This window comes from Rhinopithecus bieti, unplaced genomic scaffold (assembly GCF_001698545.2).
Source record: "Rhinopithecus bieti isolate Rb0 unplaced genomic scaffold, ASM169854v2 scaffold_25806, whole genome shotgun sequence".
NCBI classification, from domain to species: domain Eukaryota; kingdom Metazoa; phylum Chordata; class Mammalia; order Primates; family Cercopithecidae; genus Rhinopithecus; species Rhinopithecus bieti.
The window spans coordinates 392,135-419,094 of NW_016811742.1; the positions used below are offsets into that span (position 1 = coordinate 392,135).

The window sequence follows — 26,960 nt, forward strand, 5'->3', positions numbered from 1 at the left end:
AGGCAAGTGTGCTAAGGAAGGAAATGAGGTTTTACACGTCAGCACTTAAAAAAAAAAAAAAAGATGAACCTGTCTTAATTGAAAAATGGCGTAACACCCTAATGAAAAATCAAGTTTCAGGATTCAGTCCCTAATATCTGAGTGATGAGTGCATATTTCCTCCTGTGGCTACTCCTGTGAGTGACTTCTGAAATAATCAGGCAGTGTGTCGAAATAAGATATCAATGGGTGTTACTATAGGAGTGAGGCATAGCTGTCTGGCTGACATGCCGGTCACCGCCTACGTGCCAGGATAGAAAGGAATGAAACTTCTGTTTTTTTTGCAGTTTTATTTTCTTCACCTTGCTAGTAAATCTTGTTTTTCTATGATCATAAAAGTAGACATACTTACTTTGAAAAATGTACAAGTATGAGAAGACAGCAAGAAGAGAATAAATATAATTTGCATTCTTACCACCCAGAGATTGCCACTATCATCGTTTTGGTTCATGTCCTCACAGTCTTTTTTATTTTTCCCTATACATATATTCTTTACCTTCTCCAGGAGTTTGGAGCTTTACAGTTCAAAGTCTTCTTGTGCTTAAATTGATTTTCTCAAAACTTTGCCGATCATTTATGTTTCCCTAATCATTAACATCAAAAATGAAAAGGTACCTGTTTTATTACTTCTCATAGGTGACAAAATTTTTTTAGCATATTTATTTCTCCTTTTCTACTGACTGCCGTATCCCCCAAGCACATGGAACCTAGCAGTTCCTTAATATAAATGTTGAATCAATGAATGAATGATGACAGTTCATCCTCATATTACTCCCGGGGGTGAGCATCAGCTCCTGAGGCTAACGCCTTCCACCATCCTTTACTGCCTCTCCCTCGCAGTGAGATTAAGCCTCCCTCTGTCCACTGGGTCTGCTCTCCCTGGTTTTCCATGGAGTATGGGCAATAAGGGGATGCAATGGAAAGGGGTCGCTCTTTAGAGTCAAACGGGCCAAATTCTCAGGTCTACCAACTACTACATAATGGAACGAGTGTCTTCATCTCTCTGGCCTCAGAGATGCCAACTGTACGGTGGGTGGCAGTGATACCTGCCTGTCAGGATGAGTGACAAGTATGCAAGATGCCTGGTACACGAGATCCAACGTCTGCAGCTGCTAGTACTTTGCCCACTTTCTTTCTAATGACAGCATAAATAAAGAGCCCTTGGGGCCCTAGAGCACTTCCTTCTCTTCACATTTCCAGTCGTTTCATCTAATGAGCCATAGGAAGATTTCTGATGAGTTACCTGATGCTTCTGTGCCAAGTAAATCAGAGAAATAACCAAGAATTGAGTGGCCTTTTTAATAATCTGCTTCTTGTGCTTCTTCCACTGCCATCGCACGTGCTTTCACTGCAGCAGGTGTCCTGCTGCATTGTAATTGTGTGTTCACACAGCTGACTCCCCCATGACACAGTGACTGTGCCTTCCATCTTGGTATCCTCAGCCCGGGACCCACAGTGCTTGTAATTGAGGAGTCACTCAATGTATATTGATTGAATGGATGAATGAATAAATGAACAAATGAATAGTATCGTATTGTACACATCTTGTCCCTATCTCGACCACACACATGGACTTTCTGCAAACCATACTGTAGAATTAAATTGTAAGCCTTCTGAATCTGTAATGTAAGCCTCTGACAGACAGACATACAGGTACTGGTTCTGAAAAGTGCAAGCTTAAGGGAAAAAATGATATTTCCTTTTAGTTGCCATGATTAATCCATGGATTCACTGGTTCACGTGTGAGGTTCTTTAGTGGAGTAGCAGTGACAATGTATTCATGGTACAGCTTCTTGTCTGCAGCTTTTAGTTTGAGTTAGATGTGTGTTGGCATCTCTTTCACACAGAATCTGAGGAGCTGGCATTTATTTTTGACAGCATCTCAAATCTTGTGAAAGTCAGAGCTTGGGGCTGGCATTGTTTTTTAGTAGTATCTCAGACGGTGGCAGGACAACCTTGATGATAAAAAAGAGAGGCTTAAACAGATGTCTTCTTAGAGTTTTTCCAAAAAACTAGAAGTTCAGCAAAAAAAAAAAAAAAAAAAAAAAAAGAGCTTCTGAACTTCCTAGAGCAAAGGCTTCTTTGAGCATCAACTATTTGCAGACTGGACACAAATAAACACTCACAAACAAAGTCATAGGAATTTGTTTCCCTCTCTAATTCACCATGGCAGTGATTGCTGGTTAGTTCTCAAAACCCGTTTTGTTTATCTTCCTAGGTACCCAAATAGACTACATTTCCCATTCTCTCTTGCAGTTGTATGTGTGGCCATCTGCCTGAGTTCTGGCCAGTGGGATGTGAGGAGAAAGGAGAGCACCTGTGGTCCAACCATAAAAGCTTTCTAGGTTTTCCTCTAAGCTCTTCTCTTATCCACTGGCTGTCTGGGATAGAGTGAAGTCCCAGAGTCACCTTGAAAGCCACAGTTAAAGATGGCAGAGCCTCTTCTACCTAGGGAAGGTCATTTCATGGAACAGAACTGCCAGATCTGGAGCCCCCACCCTGGACAGTTACATAAACAAGACATTAGCTTTCATTATTGAACCATTACAAGTTAGGAGCAATTCACTAGGTAGCTTATCCTACCTTAACTAAGTCATACTCCTTGGATTTATTTTTAAGCAGCCTATAGTTTTCAAAGGCCTTTTATGTGCCTGAAATTGTTTATGTTACTAATCCTTTCAGTAGCCCTGCAAAGATTCCTTATTTTACAGCGATAGATGCAACTCCAAGTAGGAAGGGGATGAGCATTTTGTCCACCACAATCGCCCCAGGATTGGCACAGAGGGTGGCATTGAGTAGGCTCTCAATGAGGCTTGTTGATGATGGGCGAAAGGAAGGTTCAACAAGACAAAGTCACATGCCCAGACCCCATAGCTAGAAAATGCTGAACTCACTGGCCTCAAGGTCCAACTGCCTCTGAGTATTGGTAATCCAAGATTTTAAAAAGAATGGGTGAGGGGCCAGTGATGGACACTTAGAAAAAAATGTTTTGTCTCTTTCTGACTGAAAAAAGTAACACATATATAAAATAAAACATTATAGATATCTGAAACAAAGACAGGAACAGCGCTCTGTAATGTTATCAGAGAAAACTGGTACATGCTTGGTTTTATTCTTTAAGTTCTTAACACACACATGTGTACACACACGCTCACTCAACAAAAATTAGTTCATGTTACATGTAGAAAATATAGAAAACCTATATTCTCTCCTGCCAAATGACTTCTTCACCTATTTTTCCCTTAAATAATTTCCTTGGACATTTTTTTCCATGTCAGAACATACCAACCTGTGTCCTCCTTTGCAAGGACTGGGTAATATTTGGTGTAATAATCTGGGATAATTAACTAAGCCAATTCCCTCTCAGCTGACATTTAGGTTGTTTCCAGTCTTTATAACACAAAAGAGCTGTGATAAACCTGCTTGTGCATTTATCTTTGGGGGAGATTTCTCAGAGTTAAATGGTGGGTACGCTGATGGGAATTTTTCACTGTCTTCCACACATGGAGACCTATTTTCTGCAGAAGGTCCAGATGGTCAACAGATATTGAAATGGACTCAGTGGAGTTAGTTCTTCAAGTTAAGGTAACAACAGCAGAAAAAAAGGGTTTTCCGGGATCTCAGAAGGCTACAGCTATGTTCCGAGTCCAAGGCAAAGACTAACAGCGAGGAGGTGCCAGCATCCCAAATTGAGAGGATGACACCTTCTGGATATTGGCGGGTTTCTCTGCATTCCCGTGGCAACGAAGTCTGCATTGTCTGGAAGGTCAGGGCTGATCTGGGCCCAGGATGGACACTGTTCCACACTAAGAAGGGAAGCAAGACTCCTTACTGTGAGGGGGGCAGTGGCCAGTAGGACAGGGAAAGAGAGAGGGAGGAGGACAGTGCATAGTTGTCACCGCAGAGTTCCTGTCAGGGCTGAAGCAGAAGATTCCAGGACACTCACTCCACAGAACCAGGCGGAAACCTGATGTGCCCAGACAGCTTTTGAGGTGAGCAGGTGGCTCCAGGCAGATGTCTTTGTTTGCAGGCACAGCTGCGTGCACACTGAGATGTTCCTGTCCATGAGGGATGTTTCTGGAACGATGATGATGATGATGATGATGATAATGATGATGATGATGATGATGACAGTGGCTGTGGTTGGCAGCGGGAAGAAGGAGGTGATTACCCAAACTGCACTGGCACTATAAGAGTTGACCCTGAGAGGGGAGGGGCTGCTTCCGCTGTGTGTGTGTGTGTGATCCCTTGTGGTATGAGCATGTGATGTGTGCTTTGTGTGTGTGTAGGTCTGTGCAGTGTGATGTGGTTGAGTATGTGAGTGTGCCGTGTATATGATGTGTGATGTGTGCAGTCCTATGTGTGTGACTGTGTTGGGTGTGTTGCAGCAGCAGTGTGGGATGTGAGTGCATGTGGTGTTGCGGGGTGGCATGGAGCATGGAGTGTGTGTGGATGTGATTCAATGCATGAGGTGCTGTGTTTTGTATGTGTGTGTGCGTTTGAGGCGGTCCTGATTAAATTCCCCCAAACTATTCATGCTGTGCACCAAAGACCTCTGGGTTCATGTTGAGTTTTTCCTCCTGTCTTCTCTGTTTCCTGTGGCAAAATGCCAACTTCACCAAGAGAACCCTCTTGAACATTTTCTCCCTAAGGAGACCAAGCTCTAGGGAAGGGCTTAAGTTTCCACTGGTCACAGTTAGAGAAAGAGAGAGAGAGACAGTATTCTCTAGAGCTGTCTTATTTTATTTCACTGTTCTTTTAACTTATCGTTATATTAGTCTATCTTACCTTTTCATAGAGTTATATATGACACATACAGTAAAGTCACAGAGTACACAAATCTTATATGCTGATAGGTTTTAAGTGCATGTGTATTCACCCATATAATCATACCCCAGATCAAAATAGAATACAGTCCCAGCACCCAAAAGGGCTCCCTTGAGCCCCTTTCTAGTCAATATCTCCCACAGGCAAACACCATTCTTACTTTGGTATTGGTAGATTAGTTGTGTCTGCTCTAGAGTTTCATATGAACAGAATCATGCAGTATAGGTAGTCTTTTTGTCTGGCTGTTTTCACTTAGCATAATGCTTATGAGATTCATCCATGTTGTTGCTTGTATCACTAGTTCCTTCCTTTTTATTGCTGTGTAGCATCTTATTGTATGGATGTATTACAGTTTGTTTATCCATTCTCCTGCTGACGGACATCTGGGTGGTTTCCAGTTCAGGGCTATTGCAAATAAAGCTGCTACAAATATTCTTGAACATGTCTTTTTGTGGCCATATGTAGAGCTGTCTTAATGTTGCCTGTGATAGCATTTGACAAAGATAGAGCTTGCAAAAAATAACCCCCTGCCAAAAATCAAACAACAACAATAACAAAACCCCCAACTTACCCAGCAGGCTTCCCAGGAAGAATGAAGCAGTCAACTTGCATAAGACCTGTCTTGACTTCTCTCCTTTGGGGAAAGAGGGCCACATTAAGAAGGGTGGCAGGCTTGCGTGGACACAGAATTCCACTGCCAAATAGACATCATTTCTGAGAACTTCAGTGTTTATGATCCAGGTTTCCCAGTGATTAAATTACTCCTTGGGAGGTAAGTTGGGATTTTTGGTAGGGCCACTGGCTGCTTCAGGATCTGCGAGCTGTGGTTTGGGCTCCAATGCCAAGATTTCCCATTAGAAGCCCTGTAAAGCTGGGTGCAGACAACTTCTAAAGGTACCCAGTTTACTTTTAGGGAACTCAGACCTTGGTAAAATCCAGCCTGATGCCCATCCACAGCATGTCAGGAAGGATTTCAGAGAGTGAAGAAAGAGAAACAAACAGGCCTGCACCTGCACACTGGTGGGCTTTGGTCTTTTGGGTGTCTGCAGCAGCTCGCTCTTTGACCGATTATCTCTATAGTGGAAGCTATCTTGGCTAACCCATCTCCACCCATCTGTGTGCTTACTTCAAACCCCTGCAGTTCTGTGCTCCAGGACTTCAGTACTGGCCCTGGAAGCATGCTTAGTCCAGGCACAGGGCAAGCAAGAGGCTCTGGAACATATGCCACCAGGAGCAGCCCTCAACCGATGATGCAATGGAACTGGAAGACAGATGCCCCTGCTTTCTCTCCCTCAGTAGGGAGAAACCTGAGGTTAACTCCCAGTGGGACTGAGCCCCAGTTGCTCATAGCAGTCAGCTGCTTATTAACACATCCTGAATTGTTTGCCTTTCTTTCCTTTCTCACTTCTCTACTGCTCCATGGGTGTTGCCTGAGGTCCCCTTCTACATACACTATATGCACTCAGATCTTGGTCACAGGGTCTGCCTTTGGGAGAATCCAAATTTAACCATGCTCTTCCCCAAGGAAAAATGCTTTCTGGCACATACATTAATTTTGCCTGGGGATTTTGCAAATTCCATGACACTGTCTGCATCACCTGGTCTAGGGTTCAGCAAGGCCATCATCAGATATCTTTGCTGTGGAGAAGCTTGTGATCAGGGGCTGACTCAGTGGAGGACCATAATAAATACAGATGGCCCCCAACTTACGATAGTTCAACTTATAATTTGTTTTCACCTTTACAACGGTGCAAAAGTCATACTCATTCAGTAGAAATTGTACTTTGAGGCTGGGCACGGTGGCTCATGCCTGTAATCCCAGCACTTTGGGAGGCCGAGGTGGGCGGATCACGAGGTCGGGAAATTGAGACCATCCTGGCTAACATGGTGAAACCCTGTCTGTACTAAAATACAAAATAAATTAGCCTGGCACGGTGGGGCGCCTGTAGTCCCAGCTACTCAGGAGGTTGAGGCAGGAGAATGGCGTGAACCCCGGAGGTGGAGCTTGCAGTGAGCTGAGATCGTGCCACTGCACTCCAGCCTGGGCAACAGAGCGAGACTCCATCTCAAAAAAAAAAAAAAGAAAGAAAGAAATTGTACTTCGAATACCTGTATAGCCATTCTGTTTTTCACTTTTAGTACAGTATTCAATAAAGTACTGAGATAGTCAACACTGTGTTATAAAATATGCTTGCTGTTAGATTTTTTTACCCAACAATAGGATAATATAAGTGTTCTGAGCTTACATTAAAGTTGACTAGGCTAAGCTATGATTTTGGTAGGTTAGGTGTATGAAATGCATTTTTGACTACAATATTTTCAACTTATGACAGGACATAAACCTATCGTAAGTCAAGGAGCATCTGTAGTACTTAATTTTCAAGCTACAATGAAGGCAGACAGCTTGATCCCATTGCTCCCTGTCCTTGTCACTCCCAATGCTGTCTGTGCATGATAGACATGTAACTCCAAAAATATGTGGGGAAATGGAATCATTTAAGACATGGGGATTGCAGGGGTGGGAGTTGAGGGGTGGGCATTGTTACTTAAGGGAATTCTCAACAGCTCTGTATCTCTGAGGAAAATGGCTTATCATAAAATACAGTGTGAAAAGGAAAAGACAAAAATTGTATCTCTGCCATGATAGGTTGTTTCCTGTAAAAAACAAAACAATAAAGTCAAATAGTTTTGATTTGTTGGCGGCATAAGACTCCTGAATGAATTTTTCCATTTTTTCTAAATTTTCCAAAATTCAGTTGTAATGTAAGCATGAGTATTTTAAAAATAATTCCAAGATGAATCTTTTTAGGTAGAAAAATCATACTGCACAAAGCAGTTTGTCCAGTTTCTTTTTCATCTTTTCTTGGAGGGGTATTTTCCACATAAGAAAGGGAACAGAGGAAGGAGGTGAGGCTATAGGGCAGTGGGATATAATTAGCTATAACATTTGATTATTTGAGTTTGAGTTTGTGGTTCTGGGAGGATAAACACATGGACCTATCTCAGTGAGGCTGGGGTGATCTGGAGGCCTACAGCATTTAAAGAGGGCAAGACATCAAATTGCAGATACAGATCTTGGTTCATCTGTGTGGAGGGCACAGCTGGAAAAGGAAGGGCTGGGGAGCGGGGAATATGAAGGCACAGATAAACTCGGGCTATCCAAGAGTTGGGGATGGTAGAGGAAGGATTGTGGTTTTGGTTTTGAAGGACTCCCTTTGGCCTGATGCCCCTCATTGCCTGGGGCAAATTTAGAAGCACACAAGCTGTTTAAGTTACATTCTAGTAACCTTTCCCCAGTGGCTGTGTTTGCCTGTTCTGATCCCACACTATGCTACACACATTTTCTAATCGTTTTACTGTTTCATTGATTGCAGAATTAGAAGCATCCACTGTCTGGTAAAAGTAGGTCAGGGAAGTTCCTGACTTTGCTATGTTACTAATAGATTTCTGAATGGTAGCGTATGGGTGCCTTAATGTGACATTTGAGCAGAAGAACAATGGTGATCACTCACTGACGATTTTGTGCTTGAATCATTCTTTTCTCCAACATGAACACGTGTTGGGGAGATCTCTGAGATTACAGGTGCTGGTGAAGAGTAAATGAGGCACTGATATGTTCATTTGAAAGCAAATCAGTGCTTTTATCTGGGCCTGATCTCTCCAGGCCTCCCTCTTCTTGTGGCTCTCTGCCATTTGCCTTTCTCATCACAACTCTCCTCCCTGAGCCACCACCATAAAAACCTTTTCTGTAACGCCTGCCATATGAAATAGTGTTACATATGCAACCTCTTTCCATCAACCCACCACCTTCCCCTCCTGTAAGCTACCTTGGAATCCCATCTCTCTTACCTTCCCCTGTCTTCTCCTCAACCTCCTTTTTTCTCCTCTTGGTGTTTTATTCTCTTCCCATATGAACCCAGCTTAAGGATACTGTGGGCCTCACAGAACCCATAGAAAATGAAACTGCCTTGCCTTATAATCAGCTAGGAAGCCCTTAGGTTGTCCCCAGGAAAAAAGTAAAGCCAGTCAAATTATAAAGACCTAGACACTGTCAAATTCACCACATGGGCATTGCTATTGTCAAGTAATGATTTAGATAGGCACGCTGTGGGTTATCTCGCTTGCTCTCTTCTTTAAAAAAACATACGAACCATTTTTGCTTAAACTACTTCTTCCTTCTAGCTCCAGACAATGGTGATCATAATTATGTCCGACCAAAACATATTGCTTGTGTGTGTTCATGTTTAATTTGAAAAATGACAACAGTGATTTCTTTGAAGTCTCATACTCACCCAGAGCTACCCTGCCAGTGGGTGTTCTAGTATCCAGAATTTCTTAGAGGAGGAGGAAGAATAAATAACCATAAAATGATGTAATAAAATCTTTTTGAATAACAACCAGGTAGTAAATTAACATATACACGACCTTTGAAATTATTATGTACGGAGAAGTTGAATCCAGCAAACAGCTGGCTGGGTGCCTGCCTTTGACTAATAGGCTGAGAGATACAGCTGCTAGAAAGATATTTGAGAGTAAGTCCTAAATGCAGAAATTTGTCTTTTATTAAAAAAAAAAATCAGCTTCGTCATTTGACAAATTCTAATTTCATTGGGATTGACAGCATTGCCTTTGTCGAGCACACATTTAACAAATGAGATTGAACAACCACCCCACTCAGTTTTATCTAATTTAATTTGACAGCCAAAGCAGGTAGGTAGAATAATGTACTTACAGAGGAGGTAAGAATGTTTTCCCCAGGGTTAAATGACATGCCTGACATGGCTTGCTGGATCAAGCTCAAAGCAAGTATCTCCTCCATTGCTTTTGTATTTTGTTTTACTTTTAAATTGAGGTATAAAGTAAGTAAAGTGAGTTCATCTTAAGTATACAAGTTAATAAATTTTTGCCTATGTGTACGTTCATATAACCACCACCCAAATCAAGACATTTCTGCCCCTGCAAAACATTTACTTCCCAATCATTATTTTTCTCTTTCTCTGGCTCAAGGTAACTACTACTCTGACTTCTAATGGCAAAGATCAGTTTTGTTTGCTTTTGAACTTCAGTTTTGTTTTGTCTCTGAGACAGAGTGTCACTCTGTCACCCAGGCTGGAGTGCAGTGGCACGATCTCAGCTCACTGCAACCTTCACCTCCCGAGTTCAAGTGATTCTCCTGCCTCAGCCTCCTGAGTAGCTGGGATTACAGGCGTGTACCACCACGGCTGGCTAATTTTTGTATTTTTAGTAAAGACAGGGTTTCACCACATTGGCCAGGCTGGTCTCAAGCTCCTGGTCTCAAGTGATCTGTTCGCCTCAGCCTCCCATAGTGCTGAGATTACAGGCGTGAGCCACCGTGCCCAGCCTGAAATTCATAGGAAGTGTATCAGACAGTATGTACTTCTCTGTCTGGTTTCTTTTATGCAGTGTAAATATTCAAGATTCATCCATGTTGTTGCATTGTATCAGTAATTCATTCTGTTATTTCTCTGTAATATTCCATTATATGAATACGGGACTGTTTATGTATTATTGATGGACATTTGGGTTGTTTTTGGCTTTTCCCTTGCCTTCAGTTTTAACTTATGTTTTCTGGATAGTCTATAGAAGGGCATCCTAGATGTAAGCAAGAATGATGTGCCCATGGGTGAACTTGTTTCAAACTGGTGGCAAAATCCACTCACCACTGCATAAACAAGCATTCTGAATCCTGAGTGGCAAGACTGTCTTGGGTTATCTTTCCCTTAAGATTCAAGTGAGCTTCATGTTCCCTTATCACATCCCCAGCATAATTGTGGTGCAAAGAGGGACCTCAGCACCTAGCCTCCATTAATCCTAATATGGGAGAAAAGAAGGTGAGCTTTAGAAATTGACAGGCAGGGGGAACTGGGATGGGTTTGCAGGTGGCCAGGAAAGGAGAGCAGCAGTTTTTCATCTGGAGTGCACAGGTATCTGGCATCATGCCCACCTTTGGGCAGACTCGGGGACACAGCTTAAATTTGGGCATCTCTCCTGATCATTCTGACACCTGCCCATTTTCTGAATCTGGGAAATAAAGAAACCATTATTGCCTCTCATAAGGAAACTGACCAGGCAGTGTGGCTAAGGTAGTCATTTGTCATTGGGCAGAAACTGGGCACAAAGGGATGTCACCTTAGAAGGCTGCCCCCTCCCTCCAGCTGATGGGTGAGGCGAGCAGCTGTATGTACAGGTGCGACAGGGTTGGGAACTCCTGGGAGGCGAGGGTGGGTCTGCAATCTGGATCTGGTGGTGCGGAAACGAAAAGAGATCAGTTGTTTAAACCTTCCCGCTTTGCCTGGGACTGTCTTGGTTTAAGTGCTGAAAGTGCCAGGGCCTGGAAAGCCCCTCAGTCCTGAGCAAACCAGGACAATTGGTCACCCTACAAGAGGGAGCCCTTTTCACTCTGTTATCAGTGCATTTCAGTTAACAAATATTATTAACCTTCTATTACAGACCATGCACCTTGCAAGGTTTGGGGGATAGATTGGTAACGACAAGGCAGTGGTGATCTCTGCCCTTCCTTCTGGAGTACTTCGTATGGCAAGAAAGGTAGGATTTAAACAAGTGATTACAACACAGTGCAATGCTTGCTTTGATTAGAGATAATAAGGCAATGAGTACTCTAATTGGGAAAATTCTGGAAGCTCTGGAAGCAGGTGGGAAAGACAATCCACTACCAGTTCATTATTTCCTTAGCATATCCACAAAGTTCTAGGGCAGCTCAGAAAAGCCGTTTGCAGCAAACTCTGATGCACTCATAACGGCTATCAACAAAGAGGGTGGAGGATGATAAGGAAATAGACAGATTTAGGTCTATTGATGTAATCCCTTTTTGCTGCTTACATTCCCAACATGTAACCACATTTCTTCTCCCACTCCGAGAGTCCTTATTGGGTGGTGCAAAACATTCAGTGTGTAGTGAACAGGAGTCCTTGGCATTGTCTGTGCCCATAAATTCAGAGTGACAAGCATGCCTTGGAAAACCTTCTTCAAGTTTTCAGATCACATAGATAAAATGGGGAGAGGGGTGAAGATGATGTTCTGGGGTTTATAATTCAGTATGTTTGTAAACAGGGCTCCAGGGTGGAAAACTTAGTGCCAGATTTTCTGTGTGTTGTTTTACAACAGAACAGCATGTACTTGTAAGTATCTAAAACTAATGGACATGTACTTTTGCCTAAGAGGCCCAGTTTTTCTTTTATTTTTTTTAAAGCTTTTAATGTACTAGAAATATATGGCAGTTGTTGTAAGAGCTGAAAGGCCAGCCCAATGCAGGTTGACAGATGTCCATATATCCTTAGTACATGTAAACAATACCTCCTGAATATTTTACTTTCTACCAGCTATCACACAGATCCAATAAAACAAAACAAATCTCCCAAAACTGAAGCCCTTATCTCCATGGAAAAGTCCAAACATTTAATCCAGTGTCAGAGACATGGCAAAACAAGATGGGTCTCGAATTTTAGAGTCCCCTTCTTGCCTTCCTTAGTCCAGAGGATGCCAGTGATGTTTGTGTAAGGTATGTCCTTTTATGGATGTTTGTAGAAAAGATGAGGATGGATGGTTTTTCTAGAGGGTAGTTCTCATTGTTTTCATCATGTGTTAGAAATAGCACAGATACATTGGGTCAATTTTTTTTTCTTCTTTCTCTACCTTTATCATCATTCAATTAAAACAAAGATCCTCACAAACTATTATTTTTCTATCATATGGGAAGCAATGCCCAACTGACCTGTTCTGAGTACTGACCCTTTGGAGGTTTCCAACTATCATGCAGCTTTTTCTAGCCTTGCTTGTGACAAGTTGAGGAGGTATAACACCCCCTCCACACACACACCCCAGATGACCTCTGAGCTTTCCTTTGCAAGGAAGCAATAATGGAGACTTATCCATGAGGGACGAAGCGCCTCTTCCCTTCACAGTTTGACCATGCCTTCCTTTGTAGCTTGTTCAGCTCAGCTTGTCCTGATTTATGATTTTTTGCCATCTGGTTTATTTCTCTTGTTTTGTATTGTTTTAAGTGTGCTCCAGGCCATCTTTAACTGAGTCTTAAAAAAAAATTAAACAAAAAGTATAGGAGTGTCATTTGAAGGTTAGGGATGAAAGAGAAGTTTAAAATGGGACTCTGATCTTCCCTGCAAAGTCCAGTAGCTAAAAATAAAGTTCCTTTTACTTTGTTGATTATGTAATAGAACACGTTCTCAGATGTGAATGCTATGGAATGTCGCAGTTGTTCAGAGAATACTTGTTTGGGTTTTCCTAAATGGAGGTGCAAGAGTTCTCTCAAATAATTGAATTCATTTAGTTAGCTATTGAGGACCTACTGTGTGCAAGCCACTTTGCTAGACACTATTGTGGACCACTTTGTGATGTTGATGAGCTATATATAACCAGAGGCAGTGCTTGCCTTTCCTTTGGTCTAACTTCAGTGTTCATTCTATTACACCATATAACTCTTTCTAAAGAGAAAATGTTGTGCGAGGAAAATGGAGAGGGAGTTCTTTTGTAAAAGGAAATGATAGAATTGGGCAAGAGCAGTGTTTGTTTGAAAAGGGGAAGGTTCTGTCTGAGTACTGGGTGCTGTCTGTGTTCTGGGAAGCCATGAAATATCAGTGACCTGGATAACTATGTTTAAACCATGTTCTTATTAAAACCAGCAGTCCTGGCTTACCCAGACAAAGAAATTCTGAAAGAATTTTGGAAATATATTCACAAGAGTGGAATTCATAAATGGAACTGTACAGCCATCAGCTGCACTGTTTAGACATAAAGTTGGATGAGCAAAGGGGGAATTTTACAAGTATGGATTCAAAGCTTTTAAATGAACTTGCCTAATTGGTAGTAGTGATGTAGAGCATCTTGCTGGAAGGAAAACAAATCTCATATCTAAAAATGTTCTCTTAGATGTGAAAGCAAATGCAGCCTAAAACAATGCTTGCGAAACATCTTGGTTAAGGATTTTGGAAGAGATTTAAGGATCATGGGTTGTTGCCTGGCACTTGGTGAACTGCTCGACACAATTTAGAAACCCTGTCAAGAGGTTCCTAAATCCAGCTGACCCTAGAATCACCTGGGGAGAGTTTGGAACTTGTACATTTCTGGACCCCATTAGATGCATGAGGTTGGGTTCTTGGGAGTCAGATGGAGAATCTTTGAGCTCAGAGGGATCCCCAGGTGATTTTGATCATTAGCCCTGTTTTGAGAACTGCTAGCCTAATCCATTTCTCTGGACAGCATCCTATCCACACCGTTACAGACCTTTTTTCCCATATAGATGGCCATGAAATCACATCTCAGCACATGCCTTTGACTCTGGATTGCACATGTGTTCATTAGCTGAAGCTCAATTTTAAAATCCAATCAACTCTATGATTCCTTGAAATGACTGCAAATCAAGTCACATCCAGTGCTCCTTAGGTTTATTTTTGTTCATTATTATTCTACTGAGTGCTCAGGACATCTGACTGCTCCCGAGTTGGTGAGCTAGAGGCATAAATAGCTTTTGGATCCCTCAGGTGTCGAGATGGTTAAAAGGATAAATGGTGATAAGTGAATAAAAGGATGAACATTGGCAAGTGAATGAACAAAAATTTGATAAGGCTCTACTCTAAGCCACACGCAGTGTGAGGCCCTTGACAGCCTCCTCCACCAACCCTCCCAGTATCTTTATGGGGGTGTCTCAAACCCCGTTTTACACATGGGAAAAGTGGAGTGATAATCCCAGGCCACAGAGCTCAGGGACAGAGCCAGCAATCAAACCTGGGCCTTCTGGGTTTACCATACCACGTAGTTCCCCCACTCTCTTCCATCCTAAATCTGATCCTGAGTTTTCTTCATTTTATCATCCATAAAGAGCACTCTAAATTCTCTTGTGCTCTGCCCTGGGGTCCAGCTCATCAAGGTCCATTTACTTCTCCAGAGATCCCCGTAATCTATTTGGAGGAGTAGCACAGTTCTACTCTGATTTGGCATGTTTGAGAGGAATCAAAGGTAGGGACATTCATTTTTGAATTATACATAGGTTTCCCTTCATCTCTAGAATGTAATTAGGCAAAAGGGCTCGAGGAATACCAAATGCCAAGCCAAGAGCATTAAGAAGCTGCCAAAGGAAGCGGGTATTAGCAACCTCTGCTATGTGCCATGAGGGCCAGGGCTGTTCTTAGCTTCTCGGCAGGAGGGAGAGGCTGTGGTTCCAGGAATTAGGAGAGAGAGGGAGGCAAGCAGGAAGGTCTTGCCTCTTCCCCGCAGATTTTGTAGTGGTGCAGCTGGCATTTCTTGGTGATTCACAGATGGACCTGCCTTTGATGGCCTTACCACCTTTCTTATTGATTTTCTAAAAGGTAGTCTCTGGACCAAGACCAGGGCGACCCACCCATAGCACTACTACCATTTGGGACCAGATTATTTTGTGCTGTGGGGGGCTGTCCCATGACTTGTAGAATGTTTAGCAGTATCCATGACTTCTACTCACTCAGTACCAGTAGAACCTCCCCACTTCCCACAAGTTAGGGACAATCAAAAATGTCCCTAGACATTGCCAAATGTCCTCTTGGCAACAGGGACAGAATTGTACCAGGTTTAGAATTGCTGGCCTAGAACTACAGTAGAAACATGAAGGGATAAAGAGATCTCCTGCAGAGGTAGGGATACTGGGTTGGAAATGGACTCCCAAGCTTCAGCCTCCCCACCTTCCCTCAGCCTGCAGAAGTGACACCAAAAAGTGGTATATGAAGTATGTGAGACTTAACCCAGCGATCCCTTAAAGGGTAAGTACCCACTTGCCCCATTCACCCTTTTCTGATGCTGCCATCCCACCCACCTGTTCCTGATACATGGTGCTGGTGCTGTGGCAGTAGACACTCTTGATAGCACGGGCTGGTGGTTAAGAGCATAGGTTCTGGAGCCAAGGCAACAGTAAGTTCATGTTCCAGCTCTCAACTGAGTAGCAAGTTCCCTATTCTTTTCATGCCTCAGTTTCTGCATCTTTAAAGTAGTAATAATAATAGCATCTCTTTTTTAGGGGTGTTTGTGAGGCTTGAATATTGTAAACATTTAGAAAAGTACCTGGCATGTAGTAAGCACTGTGTATAAAAGTGTATTGTAAATAAAACATAATTAGTATGGATGAAGAAGTTCTGTTAAATACAGCCACTCAACAAATGTTTATTGGTTGTTGAACAAGGCCCCACCCCTACCTTCCTGGAGCTCAGAGTTTGGTTATGGGCCAACAGTAATTTGGGTGGGGTTCTGAGCCATGATTCTGTGTGGCCTGCAAGGGGATCATAGAGTTCACTCCCTCCCTCTCTGCACTAAGAGCTGCTGTAGAAGCAGAGCCCACTGCCCTGGCCATGCTCTCCTATGTAGTCTCAAAATCAAGTTCTCCATATCCCAGTGGGCAGGCCATCTGGCCTCAGCTCCCCAGTGCAGTGCCTCTTACTCATGATAAGTTGAATGCTGCTTTACCCTACATCAACTGAACATTCCATGTGACAATGACTCAACTCTCTATGTCTTCAGCTGTAGCCAAAATAAATGGAATCTATGTATTAGTTTGTTTTCACATTGCTATAAAGAACTACTTGAGACTGGGTAATTTATAAAGGAAAGAGATTTAATTGACTCACAGTTCCACATGGCTGGGGAGGTCTCAGGAAACTTACAATCATGGTGGAAGGCAAAGGGGAAGCAAGGCACATCTCACATGGTGGCAGGAGAGAGAGAGCACGAGGGGGGAAGTGTCACACTTTTAAACCATCAGATCTCGTGAGAACTCACTCACTATCATGGGGGAAACCAGCCCCATGATCCAAGCACTTCCCACCAGGTCCCTCCCTTGACATGTGGGGATTACAATTCTAGATGAGATTTGGGTGGGGACAGAGAGCCAAACCATATCAATTCACTATTCAATATTTAGTAGCACCTCTGTAATGAATTTGAGGTATATCAGTCTTTGGACACACTAGTTGGGAACATTGTCCTCCCTCCTTCGCTCTCAGTCCCTCCCTCCCTTCCTTCCTCCCTCCAAATAAATATTCACTGAACATTGTCTATGAACCAGGTATTATTCTGGGTGGTGGGTGAGGTCTCTGCTGCCAAAGAGTTAACATTCCAGGTGAAGTAGAAGAGACAGACTATAAACAGAAAACAGGAAAAAAAGATAGCTTGCAAATGTGATAGGTGCTGAAGGAAAGACACACAGAGACTGATATGAGAGAGGAAAACTGGGATGGAGGTGACTGTTCCAGATGGTCATAGAACCTTCTCTATCGAAGAAGGCTGTTTTGATTTGAGACTTAGCTGAGAAGGAACCAGCTGTGAGAAGGGCATTCCAAGCTGAGGAAATGGCCAGTACAAATGCCCTGAGACAGGAAAGAGTTTGGTACCTTCTTGGAATGGGTTAAAGTGGGGCCAGATCAGATAGGGCTTTGTAGGGCTTGGCTTTGATTTTAAAGTACAATGAGATGCCTTGGAGAGTTTTATGCAGACAATTAAAACTATCTGATTTATGTTTTAAAAGAGGGAGGGAATAGTCAACTGTGTCAAACACTGCTGAGATGAGTAAGATGAGGGCGAAGAGAATCTCTCAGTGGATCTGGCCACATGGAGGTCAGTGTGACCTCTGTGGAGAAGTAGAGAGCAGCTGTTCTCTTTGCCTTTTGGTTTTAGAACATACGGTTTCACCAAGGAATAGGCACTTGCATTTGAAGGGATCAATAATTCAGTAACATTTCTTAATACTGCTTTGGTCAGTTTTCAGGGAATTACTTGGTTTTCTTCTTTCTTCAGTAAGACTTAGTGTAATGGTCACAATGATGTTTGTAGTGGTGATGTCATCCTTGGTATCTAAGACATCACTACCTGCCCACCATCAACCCCCTTGGCGATTTCCCAGTATGGGACAGTACCAGCCAGTCACACATGTACAGCCCCTGGAACTCTGTGACACTGATGACCCATGTTCATTGCAGAATGGCTGGCTGAGGCCAGGGGCACCTGTGACTCAGGAGAACTACCTAGGCCCTTTATAAATGGGCGAGGCAGGGCACAGAGGGTTGACCTCGGCCTTCTCAGTGCCATGTTCTCATTGTTGTCCCCTGTATGGCCTTTCACTTCCAAAGTCCATCCTGCCCTTTAACCTTGCCTGAACTTTTAAGCCCAAGAATGGTAGAAAATCCCTCAGAATAAATCCTTAAAGAGGCATTTGATAGAGCTTATAGAAACTTACACTTGGTAAAAAGTGACTGTAGAAAAAATCTGTTTAGCACAAGCTTAAATATTACCGTGCTTTTTATGCGGTCTCCCGCAGCATTTTGGAACCGGGACATTTTTCCTGAGTGATCCTTTCCTTTGATTTTTTCCCCCCACTGCTTTGATTTTGTAACACAAGAATAATATTTTTTCTGGACCAAATTTCTTATAAGTGGTCTTGCCCAGGGAATGATGATTCTATTTTCTCTTAAGTACCAAGAAGTACATACACATACAAGCACATTTAATAGCTTCAGATGGGATGGTTTGACTTTCAAAGGCATATTTGCAAAATTCTGTTCCTGTTGATTCCAGCCCCTGATTCAAAGCCCCACCATTATAATGCTGTTGCAGACACAGCGGAGAAAGCCCTTCATCACCTGCACCGTAGATGCAGACTGCTCCTCCTGTCTTGAGGAGCAAGCTCTGGGTCTTGATGAATGGATTCTCTCTAATGTGTAATGCCTTCAAGATGGACTCAAAGGTAAATCCATCCCATTTCCAGAAAGGGAAGGTTCCTAACTTCCCCAAGTTAATAACCATCTGCAATGATGCACAAGGCTTCAAATTGCTGACACCTTTGTTCATACCAGCTGGCAAGATTGGGTCACATCATTAACCACCCAGGGGCACGTTTTGTAGTTAACTCATCCTAGGAGGGCTACTCTGCTCAAAATCAGACATTGGACACTGCCTTACTGTGATTTTTTTTTTTAAAGGTCTAACTGACTGACTGGCAGGACTTTCCTATCAGCTTTCTCCTACCTAGAAGAGTCTCTTTCATGCTTAGGCCACTGAATTCTGGAGTCTGCACTGAGTTCTTAACTAAAAGTCTGTGCAAATCCCAAATACTAATGAAAGAAAAAAGTATGGACCTTGTCTGAGGGTGCCCCTCTCTCGCTTCCCCATGGAAATGGGATTGCAAGAGCACCATTGCCCTAGAGTGTCCACTCTTCACTTCTGTAACCCTTGGATCTCCCTTTAATCAGCACTGCAGGCACTTGGGAGAAAATCCAGCCAGGACCTGCATTTCCTTGAGGTGATTCCAAAAAGTAGATTTTCTAGGTCAGTGGATATGAACGATTTTAAATTGCCCTCCAGAAAGTTTTTAACCAATTTATTTCCTTATTTGTAGACATTTTCTATGGAGCTGTATTCATTTGTTCGTTCGTTCATTCATTCATTCATTCATTTATCTATTCATTCATCTATTCATTCACTTATTGATTCAGCACCAAGACTGTATACCAGGCACTGTGGACCTGTAAACAAATATTAATTGATTCCTGCCCTGGGTGGGGCTTGGTGGGTTTTCTCTTTGTCTCTTTGAAGAGAATTGAGATTGTGTCTGGGCCTCCTGAAGACTGGCCAGGATAAGCTATCCATTTACGTAGTGTTGAAAGGGGATCCAGACTTGGGAGGAGGGTTGCTCACCCCTGGATGCACATCAGAACCACCTGGGGAGCTCTAAACAAATCCTGAGGCCCAGGCCTGACCATGGATGATTTTTATTTCATTGGCCTTGGGTGTGGTCTGGGAATCTGGGTTGTTTGAATGAGATTCGATGGGTTCAGGGTGGTATGGCTGTAGACTTATCTGGGTCTTTCAAAGCTCCCTGATCAAGTCTCTTGTGCAGCCAGAGTTGATTGTCCCTCCACACCCTTTGTCCTAGAGAGTCTAGCCTGATGAAAATCCTGCATCAGGTCCCCACCACCTCTGCTCTTGACCTTACACTTGTCACTTTAGACTTGATGATAGTTACTGTTCCACCATACATCTTGCCTACTGTGGGCCATGAGAGGCCAGCACCATGCCAGGCTTATGTTTGAATAGACTGACCATTGCCGTGGAAAACCTGCTGGGAAGAAAAATCATCCCTCTTTTCATCTTATTTATTGTCTATTTATAGTTTCAAATATAATCCTTGCCTTATTTATTCAGGATTCCACAGTGAAGGTCATTTGGCTCCCTATCTTTTGTTACAATAACAATAGCTAACCCCTACTGAGTATTTACCATGTGCCAGGAACTGTTTCAAGTGTCTTGCACATGTGAACTCACCTACCCTTCTTAACAACCCTGCAGCATATACACTGTCATCACTCCCATTTTACAGATGAGGAAACTGAGGCATAGAGAGGCTAAAGGAGTTGTCAGTGTTCACATAGCCAGTCAGTGGCTGAGTTGGGCATCTACATCTTATTTCATTTAAGTGAAGCCTCTTCTCTACAAGTCAGAAGGACTTCTCTTGGATTTATTATGCCTTTGCATTGTATTTTCTTTCTCAAAACAGAACTTCAGGGACGAGTGAGTGTACACCTATGAGACCTATCAGTATCATTATGCTCTCACAATGGCAGAGTGCCTTAGGACAGAGAGCTTAGGAAGAGAATCATTCAACAGCTTGAGTCTCTTTCATTGCATCCACTGGACCAAGTTGTCTTGATCTCATGGAGACATAAGTAACTAAAAGCAGGCGATTCTTACCTGTGCCAAGGGCAGGCAGGACCCTCTACAGTTAGCACTCTCATACCTGCATACTTTTAGAATTGTCCTCATAAGAAAAAGGAGAGACTGAGAAAAGCCTGGCCATGATTCAAAAACAGCCTGAATTCATCTGTCTTTGAAAATACCTAGAACTTCTCCTCTGCTCATTCTTCTGGGAGAAATTAGAGGCTCTCGGAAGTCAGTAATTGTGATCTCTTGAGTCACAATTTCTGCAGTTGTATCAAAGCCTAATGTGGGGATGCAAGATGGAAACAGCACATGGGGCTGTTGCCATAGACAAGGCAGAGAGTGGAGGGGCTGAAATCTCTTCCTGGAAGGAAAGGATTAGCTGCCCAAAGAAGAAAACCGATTTGAGAAATCCATTTACCCTGAAGGTTTAATAGGAAATGCAGGTCAGACTTACTCAAATGTCTTTAGTCATGCGTCTCTCTCCTGTTTTTATCTTGTACCCAGCTCAGAGTTTCAAAAGAGAGCGGGTAGGTGAACCTTTAAACCTCTGACATTAATATTTACATCCACAATATTAGGAATAAGAATTCTTGTCATCTATTGAACTGAAGGGATGGTATTAAAATAAATGTAAAATTATTAATCATATATTTTTCAGTTATTAAGACAAACTCTTGCTTGTGCTTATATGATCATAACACCCAACTCAGATTCTAAGAATGTCACTAGCATGTGTTTGGTTTTTCTCTTAAGAATTAATATTGCCTATGATAAGAAAATAATTTGGAAATATTCACATGGATTTTGACATGGCCCTAAGGAATTAGCCATTACAGAATTTCAGAATCCTAATTAGTCTCCAAATAATCTTTTGCATGGTAAAGAACTTCTGCTTGGAAGAACACTATTTCAATATACTGTTTGTCACTTCATTACCTGAAAGCTGCTTGGAGGCATTTTGTGGAATGAAAATCATTTGAGGGCCCAGAGGGTCAACACAAAGATGCACAGAGCCTTGAATTCTAACCATAACCCTGCCCCTACCTAGATGTGAGGCCTAGGCCAAGTCACCTTTCCTGAGCCTTTGTTTCCCCAGCTACAAAATGAGTTGTACTAAATAGTCTTTGTAAAAATGGAAATTAGAAAGCCATATGTCATCTATCCCCTGCCTTTCTTTCCTGCCACACTGAAATTTGTTAGCTCCTCTCCTTCTTCTCCCCTTCTCCCACCTCTCTGTCTCTCTCGCTGTCTCTCTCTCTCTCTCACACACACACACACACACGCACACACACACACATGCACACACACACACATACACACACACGCACACACGTCTCCTTAGAGTCCTGGAATGCCATTATGCCATGATGCCATGGTGTCTCCCTTTCCTTTTTCAGATCTTTGCTCAAAAAGAGGCCTTCCCTGATCACCCTCTCCAAAGCAGACCTTTCCCCACACCCCGCTCCCTGTCACTCTCAATCCGCTTGCTGATTGACTGTCTTCTTAGTGCCTAGCACCATCAGAAAGTATAAGAAGACAACATGGTGCTGGCACAGGGGTGGACAAAGGGACTGATGAAATAGACTGGAAAGTGCAGCGACAGACCCACATGTTGTTGAGTCGGGGGACGGTTCACATGTTTATTTTATTATTTTAAATGGGATAATACTAAAAGAAACAATTTTAGAATAAAACCAAAAAAGTGGACTATGCATGGAACATTGCCATGATCCAAGGATAATGATTATGCAAATTTTGTACACTTCAGATCGAAAAATTAAAAAGCTACTTGGGAGGCTAAGGTGGGAGGATTTCTTGAGCCTAGGAGTTGGAGGATACAGTGAGCTATGATTGCGCCACTGCACTCCAGCCTGGGTGACAGAGTGAGACCCTGTCTCTAAATGTCTCTCTCTCTCTCTTTTTTTTTTTTTTTATAAAAAAATGCTGATTTGGCTGGAGAGGATTCCCTCTCCAGCTGAGAGGTTGGCATAGACAATCTGGAAAGACCCTTGGAGCCCAAATATGATCCTGTGTTCAGCATTCACTAGGCTTCAGGCAGTTTCTACTTTGCCAGTAGTAGGTGTCATTTTCCCCATTTTGCAGGCAAGGAAACTGCAGCTCAGAGAGGCCGAGTCACTTTCCCAAGGCCACACAGTTCTTAAGAGGTCAGAACCAGTGTATATGTGCAGGCTTGACTCACAAGCTCATTCCTGTGCCATAGATCACAAGCTTCCGCTGGCTATTTGAAGGTATATGGGTGTGACTTTGGCCAGCCTCTTACTAGGGAAATAGAATATTCCTCTCCAGCATACAAAATAGGAGGCCTTTGCCTTTAAGGAACTTCTGACTTTCCACTCCAGTCGGCGCTTTTATGGGTGCCGCATCCCAGAGACCCACAGAGGAGGTCTCAGTAGCAGCACTTTGAAGTCTCTCCCACAGGGCCCCCTCAGTTGAGCACAATTGTTGTCCAAAGACCAACACATTTTGGCTCTTGCTTGCCTTAATACTCCCTCTCCGTTCCCAAATACAAAAACATTGGTATTTCTTGGAAAGTGGTTTTGGCTCAAAGCCTGCTATCTATCCCACACTCTCAAGCCAGCTTCCTCAGGGCCCCTGTTGCTTTATTTCATTGAGTGTTTGTGTTTGGGGGCTGACGTTGCTGCCTCCTTTGTAAGGGGCCTCCTGGCAGGTGCCCAGGGAAGTGTCCTCGCCCATTGGCTAACCAACAGTCTTCACTCCAGTTCCCTTCTCCACACTGGGCTCGGGAGTGGTGAAACCCCACAATGCACACATGCAGAACCACTGAGGGTTTTTCTCCTTTCTGTGGTTATTCAATAGTATTTTTAATGTCTCTTTTCTTGAATCAAGGGATAATTAACCTAAATTCATAAGTGGTCAGATGGATACATTTTGACAATTGTACGCACCTGTGTAACCACCTGAAAGAGGCTGTAAAACAGTCCTGTCACCCCAGAAAGGCCCTTCAGGCTCCTTTCCAATTCATTCCCTCTCCTCCCTCCCTGGAGCAACCACTTTCTGATTTCTAGCATTGTAAGTATTTTGCCTGTTTTCGACTTCGTGTCAATGAAATCTTACAGCATGTTCCCTTTTGTATCTGGCTTCCTTCCCTCAGCATGGTGGTTTTGAGATGCAATTGTGCCATTATCTGTAGCAGCAGTGCATTGCTTTCTATTGCTGAGTAGTATTCCACGGTTTGGGTATGGCATTTACCTGCTGACCAACATTTAGGTTGCTTCCAGTTTGTGGTTCTCACGAATAGGACTGCAATGAACATCTGAGTACAAGTCTTTTATGAATATAGGTTTTCATTTCTTTTGGGAGAATACCCAGGAGTGGAATGGCTGACAACAGGGCAGGTGGTTACTGAACCTTTCTAGAAGGTGCAAGACAGTTCTCCAAAGTGGTGGTGCCATTGACCAGTGGTGGACAGTTGTTTCACTTGCACCATAGCCTCACCAACTTTTGGTGTTTCTAGTCTTTTAAAATTTTAGCTATTGCAATGGATGAGATATGGTTGCTTAGCTGTTTTTTTAGGACATCTTAAAGAATTTTCCAGCATGTCAGTCAATGCCAGCTCAGATACTGAAAAGGTCCCGTAGGAGGGAAACCAGGTGGTAAATGTTTACAGACAGGAGGTTTCTACTAATCACCCCTGTCCCTAAAGCAGAGTCTTTCCACCCCTGAGGGCTGTCTGTGGGCTGCCTCAGGGCAAGCTCAAGGCCAAAGCCCTAGAGCGGGTATCTAGGGAAGGGGAAGGAGCCCAGCAAGAGAGTCAGAGTGGAGAAGAGGAGGGCCCCTGTGCAGGGAACACTCTGAATCACACTGTGACAGCCACAGGGCAAGTCTCAGGGCCAATGGTGTGGCATGCCACACAGATACTGATCATCTAACATGTAAGCAGCCAGCAGGCACAGAACAGCTCATGAGCCTGCTCAGGGAGTCCCAGCCGGCTTGTGCTCTCAGCTGCTCCGACCATTCAAGGCAGATATGACAACATTTCTGAGGCAGAATTTTGTTACCGTCTATTTGGCATAGGCAACTGGAAATCCTCCAAAATCCAGTTGCCAGGCATGGAACCAGTTAGGTGGCAAGCATTGGAACCACTGGGAGCCATCCCTGGGACTGCCAGCTATGGGGTTTCCTGGATTCTCCAACCCTGTCCTCACAAGGGTGGAGCCTGCCTCTAAAATATTTCAGCCAATCCATATATCTTGAAATTGAGTATTATGAATTTTACCCTTTTTAAAAATAGCCATCATGCTAAACAGCAAGCCATCAATTTCACCACTTAAAACACACACACACACACACACACACACACACACACACACATTTCTAGCATTCCTGGTGCTCTTTAACCAAGCCTTGAGTATTGATGGAGATGAAGAGATAACTGGAACTCCAGTAGCAGCCTCAGGATGGGAGCTTCCAGATTAGAACTTGAGCTTCCCCTCCATGGGGTTAGCACTTGTTAGCAGAATGGTGGCTAACTGGGTTAGGGCTTCACCTAAGTCAGACAGAAAATGTCCCACTATAGGTGCTGGTGTATTTTAAGTTACAGGCACCATAGCCCTGAGTCATGTATCTCTGGAGCCAGAGAGCTTAAGCCTAGGAAGAATTTTATCAACCTTGGTTTAGGGGGTGGGAGGCTGGGTTCAAGTCAGCTCTGACATTTATTGCAGGGCTTGCGGTGGGTCTGGGGTTCTTGATGTATAAAATAGGGGCAGTCTCTGCTTACCTCCTCAGGTGGTTGTGAAGGTTACAGAAGATACTTGGATTGGCCCTTTGCACACAAGAGCCCCCATGGTGTCAGTTTGGTCACTCCAATATGGCAAGGACCCAGTGTCTTTAGAACCAGCATTTTGGGAGAAGAACCCAGTAAGAGGGCAATAATGTTGGACACAGGCAAGGGCTTGCTAGGGGTGGAATATCAGCAGTCAGTGGAGGAGGAGGATGCTTTTGAATGGGCAGCCTTTGCCTAGAAAATAAATTATATAGGGCACCAAGGGAGAAAGCTGGCCCTAGATCCTTGAGCCATAGATGCTAACTCCCCTAAAGGACTATCTACAGGGACCTTTCCTATAGAGAAGCCAGTGTGGAGAGAGGGTAGAAATCCAGGCCTCCCTGCTCTGCAAACCAGCAAACCATCAAAGGGTACAATGAGAGAAGGGGGTTGCAGTCCTAGCAGATTCCTCTGGCAAGAAGCCAGGTGTGCCAGCTTCCCAGGTATGTTTGCCTGTGTTGTGCCAGGGACCTGCTGCTTCTCCCTCCCACAGCCCCCACCTTCTCACATGGGTGAGGGCCACCTGAGCAGCTGTGGGGCTCCAGGGAATGAAGCTGCTGAAAACTCTGCCTTTTCCTTCTCCCTGGAGGCAGCTCCCTTATCCCTGCCAGCTCTGTGAATGCCAATGAAACAGACTCTTTCAGTGGATATTTATGCAGTTACAGAGCACAGGATGGTCCTGACCCCATGTAAATACACTGATTCAAGTCAGGAAGAGTAGCCAAGGGTGCTCGGTGAATTTACTGCAGAAAAGCTAGCACGTGGAAGCTTGGAATTGGGCTGTGAGTACTTGGGCTGCTTCTAAGGTTCTGGTTTGAAAGTCACTGGTATGAAAGCCAGTGGGTTATGGGGTGCTCTGAGCTTGGTGGAAGTAATAGAGTAGGAGCTCCCAACAGGCAGAGACAAGCCTGCCTGCCCCCAGCACTGTGCACAGGGTGGGTCCCAGGAAGCTCTGCGTTACTTAAGATAATGCTAGCTTTGCTTACCGACACATTGAAAGAGTACCATGGCTCAAACACAATAGAAGTCAATTTCTCACTCACTTAAAGCCCCAAATGGATTATCGTGATGGCAGGTAGCCCTTTCCCCTCCAAGCCATGATTCAGGCATGCAGTCCCTTCCATCTTGTGGCTCCACTATCTTCAACAGGGCGCTTCTGAAAGATCCTTTTGCATCAAGCTGAGGGGAAGGGGAAAAGGGTTGGAGCATCACATATGGAAGGAAGCTTTGTAGGAGGTAGGCCTGGAAGTGGTGCCCCTCACTTTCAACTCACATTCCCTTTGCTAGAACTCAGGCACATGGCCACATCCAACTGCAAGGGAGGCTGGGAAATGTAGTCCAGGAAGAAGAGGAGGTGGGTTTGGTGAACAGCTGGCCAGTCAGTCACAGATGAAATATTTCTGGGAAGCATGCGAATGAACCCCTGCCTGGGATGCAAGCTGGACCAGAGGTATGGGAAGTGAGAATTGAGCTCCAAAAACAAAAGGGAGCACCTATTTCAAGCTGTGTCCTTCATGGGCCAATAGTCACTAGCTGCAGTGTTAATGGTGGAGAGGGAAGT

At 43.7% G+C, this 26,960-nt stretch overlaps 1 protein-coding gene across 1 annotated transcript in view; it reads left to right on the forward strand.

Moving 5' to 3' along the window:
* RAI2 (retinoic acid induced 2) overlaps positions 1 to 26,960 on the forward strand; it is a 74,767-nt gene that overhangs the window by 30,712 nt on the left and 17,095 nt on the right. Inside the window, 1 exon segment of the mRNA XM_017894889.1 lies at positions 11,338 to 11,433. The gene's annotated coding sequence lies outside the window, so the exon portion shown is untranslated.